At 43.0% G+C, this 17,434-nt stretch overlaps 1 long non-coding RNA gene across 5 annotated transcripts in view; it reads right to left on the bottom strand.

The window, feature by feature from the left end:
- The window catches only part of LOC140647547 (uncharacterized), a 125,145-nt gene that overhangs the window by 57,402 nt on the left and 50,309 nt on the right, over positions 1-17,434 (bottom strand). The gene's annotated exons all lie outside the window — the stretch shown is intronic.

Below are 17,434 nucleotides of genomic sequence, written 5' to 3'. Positions count from 1 at the left end.
ACACTTTCTTAATTTACTTCAAATCTTATGTCTGATAATGCTGGAACAGGTTGCCCAGAGAGGCTGTAGGATCTGCATCCTTGGAGGTATTCAAAATCAGACAACACAAGACCCTGACCTAAGCTGGCCCTGCTTAGAGAGAGGGTTGGACCAGATTACCTCCAGGGATCCCTTTCAACCTAAATTGTTCTCTTTAGAACTTCTCAGGGTGTCCACCACGTTTTTTAGCGTGAAATAGTGAAACACTGCTTTCTTTTCACTTTCTTCTTATCCACTCACCATGTCATTCATGATCCCATGAAGCACTGCAAACCAACAGCCCCTCTCTGCCCTTGCCAGGTCTCTCTTTTCCAAACTCAAAGGGGATTATTCTATTTAGCTTCTCCCCATAGAGGAGGTGCTCCATACCCTTGTTCATCCTCGCCGCCCTTCTCTGAACCTTTTTCAATCTTACTTCATCCCTTCTGAGGCCTGGGAGGGACCAAAACTCCCTGCAGTTTAAGAGGTGAGCAAACCAGCACATTCTACTATGGGAAAGTGGTATTTTCAGACTGTTAGCTAGACTTCTCCTAATAATCCCAGTCTGGTCAACCTCTTGAGACCCACTGAGCCATGAACCAACATTTTCTCCATAATGACTGCTATTTCTCCCCCTTGAACTTGTTCTTGATTGTAGTCCCATCTTATAGCATCCTCACTCCTCTTCTTACCCCGTGACTCCCCTTCACCCCTGGACTTCCCCATCAGCTGGGGGAGCACCACTGTTTGTGGGGCTGTATGGTAAGCCAGACAGTCTCAGCAGCAGCCATCACTGCACCACAAAACTCTAGCTTAGTGGGGAAGGCTGCAGCTCCTTGGCAGCCTCAGTCAGCATGGCTGCTGGCCACTGCAGCCACCTCTGCTGCCCTGTGCTTCAGAGCTCTCCTCAGCAGAAACTATCCCCACAGAAAAAAGGTAACAGGTAGTTTTCTTTCAGGTTAACACCTCAAAATGGCTCTGTGGAGGAGCAGAGAACATCTGAGCCAAGGTAGGGGATGGAGTGGGACTGTGGGAGAGGGACAGACAGCAGGACTGCACTGCAGCAGAGCCGTTACATCAGCTTAGGCTGCCGTGGGACTGCAGCTGTGTACACGCTTATCGGAGAGGAGCCCATGGAAGCTCATAGCCTGAGGAAGGAAGCTGCTAATGAGCATCTTTCCTTCTTCCCTTTCTCACATGCAAAAGTACAATTCGTTTAATGGTAGCTGATGATAACTATAATATGTCATGATTACACCACATTTTTTCCCAGCAGATCCTTGTTGGCTTTGCATAGTCTGTCCTCACAAAGCTGTGTGAGGTATATAAGATAGAAGGCTGTCTTACAGATAAATAAATTGAAATTTAGGGAACTAAAACTATGTGATTGAGTTCACACAGTCCATTAGGAGCAGGCAAGAAACAGGACTTAAAGGTCTCAGCCTTCATTAATGCCTTTAAGTGCTAGAAAAACTGCTCGTACAGAAGGAAGAATTCATCCATGTAATACTGCTGAGGAGGAGAGTGAGGAGAAGCCTGATGCAGATGTCTGTAGTAGATACCTAATTCCTTTTTGTGCTTTTCAGGTACCTTATCAATAGCTGAGACGGTTGTCTTATCTTGTAGTATCTGGAGCCTTTCTTCCAGTTTCTCTTCCCTAAGTACGATGGCTCAGGTTAGATGCCTCACACAGATCAGAAAAACAATTTTCTGTCTGGGACAGACTACTCCCCTTTTTCAGATTTCTCTTCAGAAATCGCTTCAGATTTCTCTTCAGAAATCTGAAAAAGATAAGCCCTGCTCTTCTAATAGGTAAGGGGACATCTTCCTCCCAGCCAAGGGTCTCTGCTCTCTGCTCTGACCCCTGCTACCAGTCTTCATGGGCATGAGTCAGGAAAGCATTTCAACATCTTTTTACATCTATCCCCATTCGGGAAAGCACTGCAGTCAGGAACATTTGCACTCACTTGCAGACCCCCTGTACTGTCAATGAACTCTTGTAGAAAATAAGTATCATATTCACAAGACAATAAAAATAAAGTGGACCACTCTGACAATAAAGCAGCGTAAGTGTAACATAATTGGTGGGACTTTCATGTTTGTCTAAGGTTTTAAATAGTCCACATTTTATATCATATGACTTCGAAAATGATATTTGTTCATGTAATTAGAGACTGTGCTGTTACAAGGGAGCCAAATTCAGACTCTGTGTGCAACCTGAACATTGTCGTTTCCTGGCATCTGCTTAAAATATATTCTTAGTGCACTCTTTTATAGGTTTCTTTCCCCCTCTCCTATTCAATATTCTAAGATGTTTTAAAAGTAAAAAAGGATGCAGAGGGTAAAAAAGAAAATTATTCTTCTAACAACTATGCCAGTGCCGATCCTACATACCTCTAAACATCGGCAGGAGAGAAAGTCTTTTTCTGCACGCTCTGGGAGCTATAACCACACTAAAGACAACACCGGCAACAACCATTTCTAGCTTTGCAGAACCTGATCATAACCTGAACTGCCATCAGGAACTTAGACTGTGCTGCAAAATGTTTTCCACTGGTAGATCCCAAAGTGAGTTAGGAAGAAAGGCAAGTATTACTGTCCCCATTTCACACTCACACAAGGGTACTGGTTTCCAGAGAAGTGAAGGGAGATATCTTGAGGAGAGAGGTCAGGAGCAGTAAAGCCATGAAAAGCACAAGGCTCACCTAAATCCCAAACCAGAGCATGACCAACCCCTGGAACATGCTGCCTCCTATGGAGTTTGCCATCATCAGAGGACACCCTACCACCTTGTTAAAGCAAAGCACCCCACTGCATTCCAGTAAAAGCAAGAAGAATAAGATGGAGGCCCTTCTCATTCCTAATCATTTTTTTTCTGCTCTGTAGATGACTTACATGTAAACCACAGCCTACTTTTGCACCAAACATTACTAAAAAGGAATGGTGCCACTCATATGCCGAGCACCATAGCTCTGACTCAACTCAGGCCCACTGGACCTTTAGACCATGACTGCTCCCTAAGGCAGCACTGGGGACTCTGATGGACACCCGAAGCAGGGATCCAACCACACCGCAACACCTCTTTCCCCATGCATTGAGCATGGAGGACATGACAATGGCTCCCTTTACTCCTCCAAAGCAACCAGGCAAAGACAAATGGGGTTTCAATTCCATTTTGGTTTCAGGCTGCCCTGTATGTGACTGTATACTGTACTCCCATAAGAAAAAGCAAGGGCTTTCCCTAGGCTCCCCCAGGAAGGCCTTGTCCTGAAATTGTTGTAGAGAAGAGAGCTGTACAAATCATTTTTCTATGAATGAAAACATGACGTGCAGAGCAACACGCTTGGCTCCAGAACCCAAAGATAAGGCAGGATGCGGGAATTGCCTCCCACCCTGGCCACGAACCCAGAACCACATCCTCTCTCTCAGGAACGACCCACTGTTTTTTCCTCTGTTGCCTACTGCAGACCACGAGAACGGTGGACGCCCCACTCCAGTCTGAAAGGGACTGTTTACCCTGTTATGAATACCATGCCTCGGCAAAGTGGGATTTTTCAGCAGCCCACAACTAGTCAAATCACAGCCTCTGTAACTGGAGTGCAGAGATGCACTCCTGCTCTGTGAGGGCTCCCTTCCCATCCTGCAGCAGTTTTCTGCTTCTGATAGTTCAACAATGTGCTCTTCAAAACACAGAAATACAAATGCAACCACTTTTCTGCCCCTCTTGTTTTTAACTAGACAATGGTGTTTTCATATCCCCCAGATTAAAACATGATGAGATGGCTTCGCTTAAACCTGTACACTAATATACATATTTTCATGCTGAGACAATGTTTAATAAGATCAGTCCTGCCTACCTGAACAAATTCTATCCAACAGGCATTGCTTAGGTAGGTTCGCAGTGATTAAAACCCAAACTTGAAAAGAATTACCTGGATAACCTTCATTATTATGGCAGCATACCTAGTAAACAGGGAATCACGGCTGGAGTTATAACAACACTATGTTGATTCCCATCTTCCTACATCAGCAATCCCACTAAAGCCCAGGACAAGTCTATCCTTAGGTGAGCAACTAGTGAGCATTCAATACCACAGGCATTCAGTTAGCAGCTCTTGTGCAAGCTCTGGAGGGGCTCAGTTTCTGCAGTGTGTATTATTCTCCCTAAAATAGGATGAAACTCCATGAAGAGAAGCCTTTTTACAGCTGTGATGGAGTCATACTCTCATTTATTCTAACAAAAGGATGAAGCCCAGAACAGTCAGAGTTGACAGTATAAATTAATCCCTCTTAATATTTGTCTTGCAGTTTAATCTCAAATGCCACTAACCTACATTTGTTTAGAAACAATCAACTGGTCTCTATTTCAATAGTGGTTTTGTATGCTCTAGAATCAATTTTCCCTATTTGTACTCTCTTCCATCCTTTCACAAGTTTAATCGCCTTATTTAAAAATGTGCAAGAACTATAAATATCAGAAAAACCAAACCTTTCAGCCATGAGGTTGAGTGGAGACATGCATATCAGTAAACACATTTCCTGAGTAATAGCACACTACGCAGTTTGTAAAATGCAATTACGCAGTAGCAACTCTTATCAGGAAATGTATTTACACTGATTCCTTGTAGCAATAGATCAAAGAACTTATTTTACTGACCTATATCTGTACTTAATTGTACAGCAGTTTCTTACATAAATAAGCAGATCATCTTCCTTTTTCTGAATAATTGCCTACTAATGGACAGCAGTTTTCCTGACATAGATGCTTTGCAAAGATTAATTTTTTAAAACTAAAACTGGTGTCTGAATTTAATATAACTCATCACTGGAAAATTGCAGACATCTGAAACATTGGCTGTCTGTAGAGGAAAAGAAGAGCAGTACCCACAATGTGGCCACCATCCCAAGAAGAGATTAGCAGGTGGCCTTATCACAGAAATAGCTAGGTTTTTTTCTTTTGTCTATTTTCTCTTTTGTCTCTACCCACCCATAAAACTGTCTAGAAAAGTGTAACATCCATCCAGCAGAGGAGGACTGAGGAGCATGGAAGGCCCCCCAGTCCTGGCTCCCACTCCTTTAGCAGCCAGGGGTCTTCAGGGTTCCTCTACTTTCCAGCCATCTAACCAGACTGCCATCAAGGCAGGACTTCCAGTACAGCTGAGCAGCCAATGGCCACTCCTTTATGGGGGATTTAAAACATTTTGTTTCCATTCTGCTTTAAAAAATCCCCACAAACAGCGTAAGGGCTCCCCACATAGGATACATCACCTCTGGACTGCTGCCCTCCATGCAGCCCTACTCATTTAAGGGCCCTGAATCATTTTGTTGCTTCGGCACAGTCAGGAATACCTGCAAGTGCATTTGCAGCAATTAGCAGCATGCTCCAGACAGCATCAGCTGTGGTTTTCTGTGATTATTTGTGCCAAGAGCAGCTGGGCTGAAGAGAGAAGCCACAGAGAAGAAGCTTTACTGGAGACTGAGTGAGAAGGTCCAAATCCACAGAGCAGCCCAAGGAACCAGTCCTTCTACCTCCTATCCTCTAGAGCTGCCTCTAGAAAATATCCTCTAGAAATTTCTATAAAATAATTTTTGCTATAAAATGCTGACTTGTTAAAAACAGAGGTTCTTATGAAATAGAGCTGTTAAAGTGAAACTTTCAGTAAAAATAACAGCTTCTGTTGCTCCAGGAGACAACATATCCACTCTGTCGGAGTTGGACTAGGGGTCTCAGTTTCAGGACTAGGTGTGGTCCTGACCAGCATCATTTGATGGAAAGGAGAAGGCATCTTCTCCAAGCCCATCCACTGGAGTAGTTTCCACTTTTTGTAAATAAAAAACACTTGGCGCAGGAGCGCTCATCTGAGTCTCCCTTATCCCAGAGGAATGCTCAAACCCACACCCACACAGAGAACATCTCTTAGAGAAGCACAAGCAGCTTACATGGCCAGAGATATTTAAGGAGACCCATCACGGAGCAGCTGATGGATTGGTGTCAGGGGAATCCCTCCTGGCACATGAGAAACCCAGCTCAAGCCAAAGAAGGGTTTAAACCTGTTTCTCCAATAGTCCCAGCGTGAAGCACAAGCACGAGGCTACCACCTAGACCAGAATAAACTTGCTCTTTTCCCTATTTGGAGAATAATTCTAGAGATCTGCTTCATCCCAGAACAGCGTGGGATCATTTCCCACCCAGCTCTGTTGTCTAAATTTGTTCTTGAAAATGGCAGAACCAGTTACACTAAGGTTTCCTTTGACAAATTTAAAAGCAGGGTGGCAAAATGGTAAATCTTGTGCTATCTCAATAATTACAGCTAATTCATTACAGCTGATCAAAAAATACAGGACATTCATTTGTGTTAACTCATCTTTCAGGCAAGGAGCTTTCTATGTCTGGCACAGACTTCATTTAGGTGGAAAAATAAGTCATCTAACCTGTTTAAGTTAATAACATCAGAGGAAGAAAATAAGCAATGCAATTCCAAATTGGGAAGGAATTTTGTGGATTTTAAATAGTTTTACAAGCCAGCAAAACCAAAATATCAAGCTTCACAAAACCCTAAACTCAACTATCCGTAGTCTGTGGTTATTATGGGAAGAGACATGATACATTTGTTAGTTGAATTGCGTGTGGAGGTTGATCTGTGTCAGCAGACAGTGCCATATGCGGCTGGCTTTCCTGTCATTTCTTACATAGATGCTCTGAAGTCTCTGAGTGACATTTACCAAGCTGTGCAGGAGAGCGTCATGCATGTCCCATTAATTTTAAGAGGAGATGTGTCACTGCACTTTTTTAAAAAATTTCCATCATAACTTACATTGTCTAAGCATTTTGCATTTTCAGTGAGCAATGGGACAGAAGTAGAATAAAAACTGATTATGGTTAATCTCTGAGTTTGCAGAATGTTTGAAGAAGTTATTTGTGCTTGAAAGAAGGAAAGTAACAGCCAGCCAACAAAGGCAACCACAGTTTGGAGTGCTGAAGAATAGTTCATATCTATATCTATCTATATCAAGTAAAGATCCCTTTTAGTGTTGTTCTAGGAGGAAGGCTGGTTTGGGAGGCTCGTTTATTGACTGATTATTTTCTCTAACCCGGGATATTTCAATGTTTGCATTATGGACCCAGAAACATACACCTTGGAGGGACAGGAGCAATTTCCAGTTCAGGGGTTCTGCAGTCACACAGGAAAAGCACTCAAGAACTGAGGACAAATGTCACCAAATGTGTGGCACTCGTCCCTGCCCTTGCAGGTGCCTCCTGAAAGAGAAGCAACCTCACCTCATGTACCACACTGGCTCTCGTTCCAGGGGGACACACTACTGATGAACAGTTACCAAGGAAATAAAAACTTTTGGACTCAATTTCCCTGAGAATAAGGAAGGCCACATAAGCTGGAAAATATGGGCCAGTAGTTTTAAGTAAGTGGAAAGTGATTGAAATATTTTGGACTCGGTTTAAAAACACTCACCAAATTGTTTTGGTTTCAAATCAGAAAGACAGCCACTGTACCTCATTATCTTCTACAAGCCAGGCTGTCTGGCCATGCTCCCTTCATGCAACAACTCACAATAGTATTTACTATTGTTATTATTAACTTAAGACTTTTTTCCATGGAAAAAAAAAATTCCCAGCTACCAGAACATTTAAAAAAGTACTAGTTACTACTGTTGACAAAAAAACTGATGTTTAAAATGATCAGTTAGTCCATATGTGCTAAACTGTGCTTTGAAATGTGTTAATGTGAGTTAACTAACACATTTTGAAAACACTGCCATTTATTTTCTCAGTCCACGTATGTCCTATGGAAGTTAATGAAAAAGAAAGGAGGAAGCTCAAGATATTAAAAAATATCCAACAGATGCTGATGGATATAGTGGTCCCAAAGAGGCCACTCCTGTCCACACTGGCTATATATGGCTTACGTTTCCTTTTACATCGGGATTGTGGGGAAGGACAGGGTCTGATGTGCTGTGTAATTTAATGTCAGGCAAACTGTAGCCTATTTTTGAGACCTAGCATTTGTAATAACCAGGTTGTTCATTTAACATGTACTGGCTTACTAAGTAAAGTAAATTAAAGAGTGAGGTGGCAACAATGATAAACAGTAAATTTGTTTGTTCAGTAGGGAGCTGAAACGTGTCGGCTCATGCTTTGATCAAATTAAATTGAGAGGTTTCAAAGTACACACAGGAAATGCTCCAACAGATAAACTTTGTCCCTGGAGGTTCGTCCTAGCCACTTTTCAGCCTTCTGCACTCTGTTATCTGTTTCAGCAATTCTGTAACTTTAAACTCAGAGAATCCATGGAGAAAAGTGACAGTGATAAAGGTCAAGAATTGACTTCTAGGGTGATGGACAACATAAAGTCTTGGTCTTAAGAGACAGGTTATTGGGCAGTTGTTGGTCCTTTACAAGGAAAAAAAAAAAAAAAGGAAAAGAAATGGGAAATTAAGTGATTTTTAAAAACATTTGCTTTAAATGCAGTTAAGGTGGTAAATCATTACTGCAAAGCAGTATCCCCACGTGCTGTGGAGGTCAGTACTATGAAGCCTGGCTCCTGAAAGACCTGAGCCTCAGACTCACTTGACTTCAGATCAAAGAAGGAACAAGATTTCCCTGAAATGCTCCCCATGGACAGGCATTTATAAATAAACGCTTTCGTACAAGTGGGTTCTCTGCTGTCTGAAATGGTGCCTGTTCGCACTGCAGCCTGCCCCTGTGTGAGAGCACTACCTGGCAGGTTATTTTCGCAAAGCTTGTATGAACTTGATTTTCTTTGAGAGATCAATTGGTTGAAATTTGTCAATCAGTTCAAAAGATTTTGGGGGTGTGGAAGTGACGGAAATACAAGAGTACGCAGCAGGATTGCATAAGCCTCGTTTCTGCAGGAATCAGGATAAAAAGTTGCAGCAATATAAAAATAAATAACTGAGCAGGCATAATTCCTACAAAATACCAGTAGCTAGCCAAAACTTCATTTCTGCTGAGGGCAAAAGGAAAGGGGAGAGCTGTCATTTTCCTTAGTGTTAGGTACTTTAGCCTGTGATATCTACTTCTTGAGAAGCGAGGACATTTCACACATAAAAACATTTCTTTTCTCTCTGAAATAAGGAACATAGTATCTTCTTATCCTATGAGGGAATAATAACATCTCCAGAAACTGGCAGAGGAAATAGCATTTTTCTCTTGCTCATCATTCATTTAATTCATGGCAGCAATACAGATTTATTCATGGAACTCAATGCTACTAATGCTGACTTTTGTCCATCGTATGCAGTGTTTAAAGCTGACAAGTTATTTCGCTGTTGGGGATATCAGTGCAAACACAACTACATAGATCAGAGAAGTACCTACCTCTCTGTATGATGAAATAGTCTCCATGGCCATAATACTTCAGAGTGTCCCAGCCTGACCTTAAAGGGAGCTAACTGGCAAAATCACACTCTAGTTACTAAATCTGAATTAAATACCAGCACAATTAGTACGCAGCATCTTACATGTAATTCAGAAGCTAACTTCTATAAAATCCCTTGCAAAAATACGTTGCTGAGGTGGGTTTTTAATACATTTGGAAAAGATCTAGTTTATTTTAAAAATAATCTAATATTCTAAGAATAGTAAAGGCAGCAATTTTGCAGTATTGAAGAATATAATAATTTCTTATTTTATTGATGACCTACACCACCATAGAAACAGAGAATTATTTTCTCCTCGATATAGGACCAGCTAAAAAATCCTGCTGTTTGGCAGAGCACAAACCCTAACCCAGGGAAGTGACCTATTGACTGAAAAGCAACAGCAAAGCTAACTGGTCTGCTAGCCCAGTTAATTTCTCTGATATACTTCCCTTTTGCAGGAGTTAAATATTAGAAACTTCAAGTACAATCCCAGAATCCCACAAATACCTGCCTCTCTTCATTTTCAGTTCAGCTTTGTTTTTAAACAGTATTGTCTTTGCATGTATCTTGTAGTCTTCAAATCCTGTCACATGTAAGGTATTTTCCTTTAAAGAAGAACACGTGTAGAAACAAGAGATTTTCATTCTCTCCGATAACTTGAGACGGTGACCATGACTGCTGCTGATTACTGTGCCCAGGGTAATATGCCATGGTGGATATGGTACGTATTTGTCACTGAACAGATAGGTTAAAATTCAAATGGTTGCTGCATGTTTCTTCTTATTTAGTATCTTTATTCGCACTCTTATCTCTCCACAGTCTTCTAGACAATCCCTTTGTGCTTACGGTTTTCCTGACCCCTTCATTATCCTACATTAACTTATTGTTAAAGACTTTCCTGCTGTGAAACCTAGAAACTTTCTTCCTTCCCCCAGTGAGATCTTAACTTAGAAAGAACAGTTATAGCAATAATTCAATTGGGGGAAGAAAAAAATAACACAGCTGCTTAGCCATGCTATTCAGCACTAGCCTTTTTTTTTGCAGCCGCCTTACTTAAATTTTTCACTTTTTTAGGAATGGAAGCTGTGTGGAGCAGAAATTTTGTTCTCATCTTTGTTGAAAACACATAACACTAATTATTCATGCAAAAGTAGTTCTAAATTTAAATGAAAAGTAAACTGTAACCTGAAATCATTTTTATTTAGAGCTAACAATCACTCCAGAAAATTCATAGCAGTTTTGACTGTAAGTTCACAAGCTTAGCTTCTTCCTCGAGATAGATCAAAAATACTCCCAAAATAAACTTTCCTATAGTATTTCCATCCAAACCATAAAAAGAGCTAGAGACGAAAAATCTTCAAAGTCTGTTGCACCAAGGCAAGAAGTCGAAGTGCTTGTACAAATTGGTAAAGAAGTCATGTTTTACCAGTGACACCGTAATTACGGAGGTTTGATTTCTGTTTGTAGGGCAAGGTCCTCTCACTGATGGAGAACCCACCAGCCACGGAAAGAAAGGAATCTTTGTCCGAGCAGCAGCACATGACAGGCATCCTTGTGACCGGCCGACTGACGCAGCCCAGGCTGCCGTCGCTCGGGCTCTCCCGGCTCTTGCTGCGCTTCGCTCCCATGACCTGGAGCCCGCTCAGCTCTTCACCAAAAAAAACCCCCAAAAAACCAACTCACGACAGCAGCCTTTGAAAGAGGTGGCTGTGTTCAGGGTCAAAATTAACAGATAAAGAAAGAAAGAACAAACTACAGCCCCCTGGGCAGTGCTTGGCCGGGCTGTTCCCAGAACAAGCCTGTTTCTAGATTGCAACACGTATCTTTCTCAGAGCTGAAGGGCTCTCCAAGGAAGCGATTTTTTTTTTCTCTCAGGCATTTTAATGGGAAAGTTAAAAATAAATTAAACTAATCAAAGCCTTTTGGCTGCCGCTGTTTCAGCTGATGCCTCCTTTAGCAAAACACAAGCTTGATATGGTGCCTGAGAGCTCTTCAGGACAGAAAATGGGCTTCTCCACACAAGATTTTACAAATGCAGCCTTCCTTCCTTACGACTTTGAGTAATGTTTTGCTTCTGAATGTTTATGTTTCCCAGCTATCAGTGAATATATGAAATAGCTCTTCTGTGCGGTAGGAAGCAACCTAACAAGCCTGAGCTCCACGAGGCCGCTGGGGGAGAGTTTACAAATGCTTGGAGAGCACATGCAAGAGCAACCCAGGCAGACAGTGCCACTCAAGGGAGTCCTCTGCCGGAGCCGGGGACAGCACTGGGCCTGGAGAGGAACAGGCAACCGACCCGAGCAAAAGGGGCACCTTAACTTCCAGCTGGATGTAGGTGCCCAAACCTGCGGTCTTGGTTGCCGTCTTGCTAGGTCTGAGGGAAAATCTATAGGCAAAAGGAGGTCAGCTGGACTGATCTGGGATTTACAGGGACAGTCTTACCCTAATTAGGCACTACAAGAAGCAGATGAATGGAGGAATAACTAACATGTTGAAACAATAGAGTTGGAGAAGAAAATAATCTCCTTGGGGTTAAAATTGTATCAAATTATTGGTTTCGTCTGGGGAGAGAGGCACAGAACGTATTGGCTGGGGACAAAACAACGTTGGAGGAGACTGACAAGACTGAAGATGACTTTCCAGGAGGCAGAGAAGGGCCAGCAGGCAGGGAATAGAGGTAAAAGAGTCCAACCCCAACACAGTGTCCCCAAAGAAATTCAGTTCAGCTCTTGCAGGGAGTGGAAGTTCAGCTGTCCCTCCAAGGCAGAAGCTAAAAGAGGGGCTGGAGAGGTGTGCTGCTCTGTTAGGTACAGAGCCAGCAGAAAAAGCTGCCGCGTGAACTTCCCAGCCACTATAGCACAACAGGGTGAACGCCACATTTATAAGTGGTCCAAAAAGAAGCAAATAATTATGTGAAGGAAACAAATGGCAGTGTAGTGTTTTGAAAGTCCTCTCATACTAGGTATTCCTGTGTTTTTGCAAGAATGGAGTGGCACAAGTGCCATTAATAAAAAGAGAGAAATCATGTAAGGATTAATTTAATACTGCCCTTAGGCATTTCACAGGAAGCCAGAAGACGTTTTTGGTGGTATAATGGGTAAGAGGATTTACACAGAGAACATTTTAATAAAAAGAGAAACAGAAGAATACAGTCAAAGGCTGCTGCCCTACTGGTCAAGGCAGGGGTACAAAGTTCATCATTCCACAAAATCTATCTCACTGCCCAAAATTTTAGTCTGAGAGTACTCAAGAGCAGTCTGTGAGCAAACTGTGCAGGGATAGCCAGTCCACAAAGGATGGAGCTCTTAACAGACTGCCTGAGAAACAGAAGTAGTTGACGAGAAGCTGAAGATTGGGAGTGAGATGACAATGTGGACAAAATTAATTTGTCCGCAGACATCCCCCAAGGATTGATCCTGTCCTACCACCATTTTACAGCTCAAGTTAGGAGGTGACACTGTCTACATCATGCACACTTAAAAAAACTAGGAAACAGCACGGTCAAGGAGAAGAGGGGGGCATTGGCCCTAGTTGATAGACTGCCTATATGCAACTTGTTGCCGTAGCCAAAATGGCTCCAGCAAATCACCTTCCTCTTAAATTGTATTCTGCTATAGCTACAATGTAGGAACCAGAAACGGAATATGAGCTCAGGAATATGAGCTCTGTCACTTTCTTTAAACCACAGAGTTCCTAAATCCACAATTTTGAAACCGTCTCAAAATCATATAAGAGAAAAAATATCTGCCCAGATATGATTTCTCTGGAGGCAAAGGGACTGCAGACACCTTTCCTCCTTTGCATATGAATGGACCTGGATCTGCATCACCATGCTGATGGATGTGCATCATTCTTTGGCTATGGAGCAAGTCTTTAAGCAAACAACACTTGGGAAACTGCTTTGTCAAAAGCAAAGCAAACTTTGCAACCCAAACTATATACATACCAGTTTAAAACGGAAGAAAGAAAAAGGTTGGTCAGCCTCAGAATGAAACATGGACAACATCTATCACAGAGCCTGCTGAGGACAAGACCACGTACAAAGTCTTTCAGGCTACTAGTACAGGGGCTGTGACAGCATGCTCCTGGCACTGCTGCTCAGGTAAGGGAGAGCACTCAGTACTAGACAGAGCTGTGTTCAAAGACATGGGATGGTGATTAGGGGAAAGATGCGTTAAATAGCAGTTACAATGGTTAGGGATTGAAAACTCAAGAAGGTCCAGAGGTGTTTTAGAGCAGGCTCATGTGAAGATCAGCACTGAAGGTGCTTTTAAGGTTCACAGCAGATACCAAAATGCTGATTAAGATGAGCAAGAGAGGCCATGGGAAGTTGTCCAGGCCTCCAACTCTCCTTTCCTCACCCCCCAAGCAAGACAGAAGTACTCCTTATTTCCCCTAAATCAGGGATTCACTCACATCATTTTGCAAGGTAGCGTTCTCACCAGTGGCAGCTCCCTGTCCTGGGCTGCACACCTCTTAGAAATGGCTGGTTTATGAACTCTTGCCCTCAATTCCCTGAGATAGCCTCGCTACTGCTAACCTCCTAGTTATACACAGCAAACCCATTTCTGCCAGATGCAGTCAGTCTGACAGAGCAGGGCAGATAGCCACAGCTCAGCATGCAAGACATCAAGCAGTTCATAGTACGGGACTTGATCGGTAACAACTGTGCCCTGGTGCCCCGAGCCCAGTGCATCGGTGAAACAGTGCCAGCACAACACAGACCACTATAGACGGAGGCAAAAGCAGGCTGGCCTGTGCTTCCCATGGGGGGACCACAGAATTGACTCAGAGGAGGGGACACTTGGGACATCGCTCTGCCCAGGAAGACCTAGGGCAGGCGGGGGTCACAGGGGGAGGCGGCTGAGCCTGGCAAGGGGACACACCAGAACTAATGCCAAAGGGGCTCTAGGTCACCACGAACACCCTCCAGAGACTGGATGTCCTTCAATCGCTTTTCATCTCCCTTCAAAATTATATCTTGGGTTCATGCCTGTTGGCCAGAGGCGGAAGGGAGACGTGCCCAGCAGTGCCCAGTGAAGGCCATGCTCGTCAGAGAGAGGGGCTGGGCTGGGCTTCTCCTCGCACAGTGCTCAAACTCACCGGGCACAGGGGGTCCAACAACTGGCTCCTCACCAGGACACCCTGCTTGACCATCCTCCAGTGGACACTAGCTCCTCCTGCTTCATCACTGCCTGCCCAGCTTCCCAACCATGGGACTCGGCCAGGGAGCGCCCAGGGCACGGGGCCAGCCCGTCTTCTCCCCCGATCAGTCCCCAGCTGTGGGGTATTCCTCCACCTCCCTCCAAAAGCCCGCAGCGGTCTAGCAGACAGGGAAAGCAGCACGGGGCTGGCTAGCCCCAGGCTTCCTGGCCCTTCAAGAGGAAGGCGGCAGGCCCTCTTACACCATCCTTCAATAATTTACTAGACAGGCACTAACAGCTTCCCCCTCTGTTGCAACAAGCAAGTCAAAAACAGTACAGCAGAAGCATCCATCTCTGACATTCCTGCAGGTTTTCTGTAATGGATCACTTTTGATTAATTAGAGAAACAAGTTTGAAACAGCCTGCAGGGTACTTGATGTGTGCTTGTGTCTCAAACTGGAACAGGAAAGCGAATCTCTCTCCATAAAACATGAACATAAAAACTTTGCACTTATTGTTTCCACTTTCACAGGGGGACTCTTTTGTCTGCTATCCATGTGGAAAAGAAAATATGTCTAAAACATTTTTGTTATTGTGCTAGATACAAAAAATGCAAAAAAAATTTTTTGGTTCACCTTTCCCTCTCTGACCTGTGAGCACAGAGCCATTGCTCGACAAAATGTAACACAAGCACACAGCATACAATTTCTCCTCCAAGTTTACTGCCTAGAATTTCATTAGTTAAAAATTGAGGCAAGGTAGTGGCTTCCTACAGCTCGTTACCATTTTGACAGTTGAAGACTACTTGTAAGCACAGATTATCTTTGACAAAGTCCCACATCTGCGTGATGCTGAATGTGGTACCAATCTCAGCCTGCACGTGCAACACCAGTTCTGGAGTCTCTTGAACAGCAGTATGCACAGTGAAGAAAATGTCTTAAGATGCTCACTCGGAGACTTTCTGATAATTTTATTATATGTTGCCCAAACCACAAAAATCTCAAAATGCTGTTAGAGACAGCAACTTGCTTAATTTTTTTTTCTCAGGAATTAGTCTAAGGCCTTGCACACTTTCCCACGCTTGCAGATTGCAGGTTATAAATGCGTGGGAGTAATGCAGTTTCGATCAGTCAGGTAGGCTGGGTTTCTGTTAGCTGGCTGCATACCTTTGAGCCCTATCAGCACACAGTGATCAGTGGAATTCCTGGCATTTTTGTCATAGCATCAGAGGCAGTACTTTACAGAGTAAATACCAATGACCTGCTGTTCTGTCAGGGCTCTGTACTTACCTTTTATTTTCAAGTCAAAGGTTAGGCCTATTTATGTAAATCCTCAGCCATGGGCCAAGTAATCTGACCTCCTGGTTTTCATTCTCCTAATTGTTTCAGGTATTTTTCTTGAAAAGTTTGGTCAGTTAAAGCTAGGGATCTTTTTTAAGGCGCCTTTGAAGGGCTCTAGGGGCTTTCATAGCCCACCCAGTTTGCAAAGTGGAAACATCAGTGACCTGATGCCCTGGGCACTTATTTAAAATTCATTACCAGGAAATAAGGTTTTGATGTATAGCCCCTCCATTCTGAAGAATATCTTAGGGAACACATGCATGCCATTTTTTACTTTGGATTACATGATGTCTGAAGCCACATAGAGAGGCAATAATCAATTATACTCCTGTTTGCCCTTCATTTCTAATAAGAACATTATTCGGCTGTAGATGGTTTTGACTTTCCACATGCTGGCCACTGCTTACAATTCCTTTGTTACTTCACACTTTGCTGTGTCATTTTATTCATAAAAGGGTGTCCAAAGCTGTATAACATGAAAAAGAAACTTACTGGTTTTCAACCCTTTTCTCTGAGATTCAGCACTGGTTATATTCTAAGATTAAAAAGCAAGATGAATATCTTCTGAATAAGAGAGAAATACAGCCAGTTTACTCATAAAGGAGTACATAAAGGAGTACAGGTACTCTAGATTTTGTCCTGTCACCCAGGGGCATAGAAGCTATGTATTTCCCATGTGACCAAGAACAGCCATAGAGAACTCCATTGTGGGAGTTATTCTCTCCCTTTTTCAGGTATATTACAACCTGAAACCCTAATCAGATCATTACTTCCTCTTCTGACCATGAATAATCCACATAAAATGCATGCTATCACATTTCAGCATTTATTTCTCTCCTATTCTTGCTCCCATTAAGTGCCACTTTAAGGTATGCACTAGAAAAGGATAATTAATATAAGAAGAATATGTTCTTTAAATGGTGCTGGTACCAGAGCTCATGCTGCCATCCGAAAGCAGCAGCTCTAAACTGGAATGTGGCTTCTGCGTTTTAGGCCTGTGGGGACTGAATGCACAATCAGACAGCTGAAGTTTCAACTTCTGGGGCATTCATCACATGGCTAATTCTCCAGGTGTATTCCTTCTAATTATTGGAATAGTCATTTGTCTGCTCCTGGTGAAAAAGGGATTGCAAGAAACCAGGCTAAGTGAAAAGCACCATTTACATTCTTCACTGCTATGTGCTATTGCCTTGAATTACAATGTTCATTTTTTCAGCCCTCAGGTAACTAGAGCCCCATTCTGACGAAAAAAAAAATATTTCCTGCATCCCATACCCAGCAACAAAGGAACACTGAGAAAACATTAAGGAAGGAAGGTCACGTCCCTCCATCTGAAACCGTTAGTAGCTAAAACATGTAGGCTGGGCTAGAGTTAACAGAAATTGCTAAGGCAAACAGATGAGAGACAGAGGCTTAAAATAATGACAATGGTCAGCAAGTGGAAATAGAAGTCAAACTGTCAGAAAAGGTGAAATTACAGGCAGGCTCTCAGGCCTTCACAAAATGTGGAACCCCCACTTAGGAGAGAAATTG

This window comes from Ciconia boyciana, chromosome 1 (assembly GCF_034638445.1).
Source record: "Ciconia boyciana chromosome 1, ASM3463844v1, whole genome shotgun sequence".
In the NCBI taxonomy this organism is placed as follows: Eukaryota; Metazoa; Chordata; class Aves; order Ciconiiformes; family Ciconiidae; genus Ciconia; species Ciconia boyciana.
This window is presented reverse-complemented; position numbering and strand designations above follow the sequence as displayed.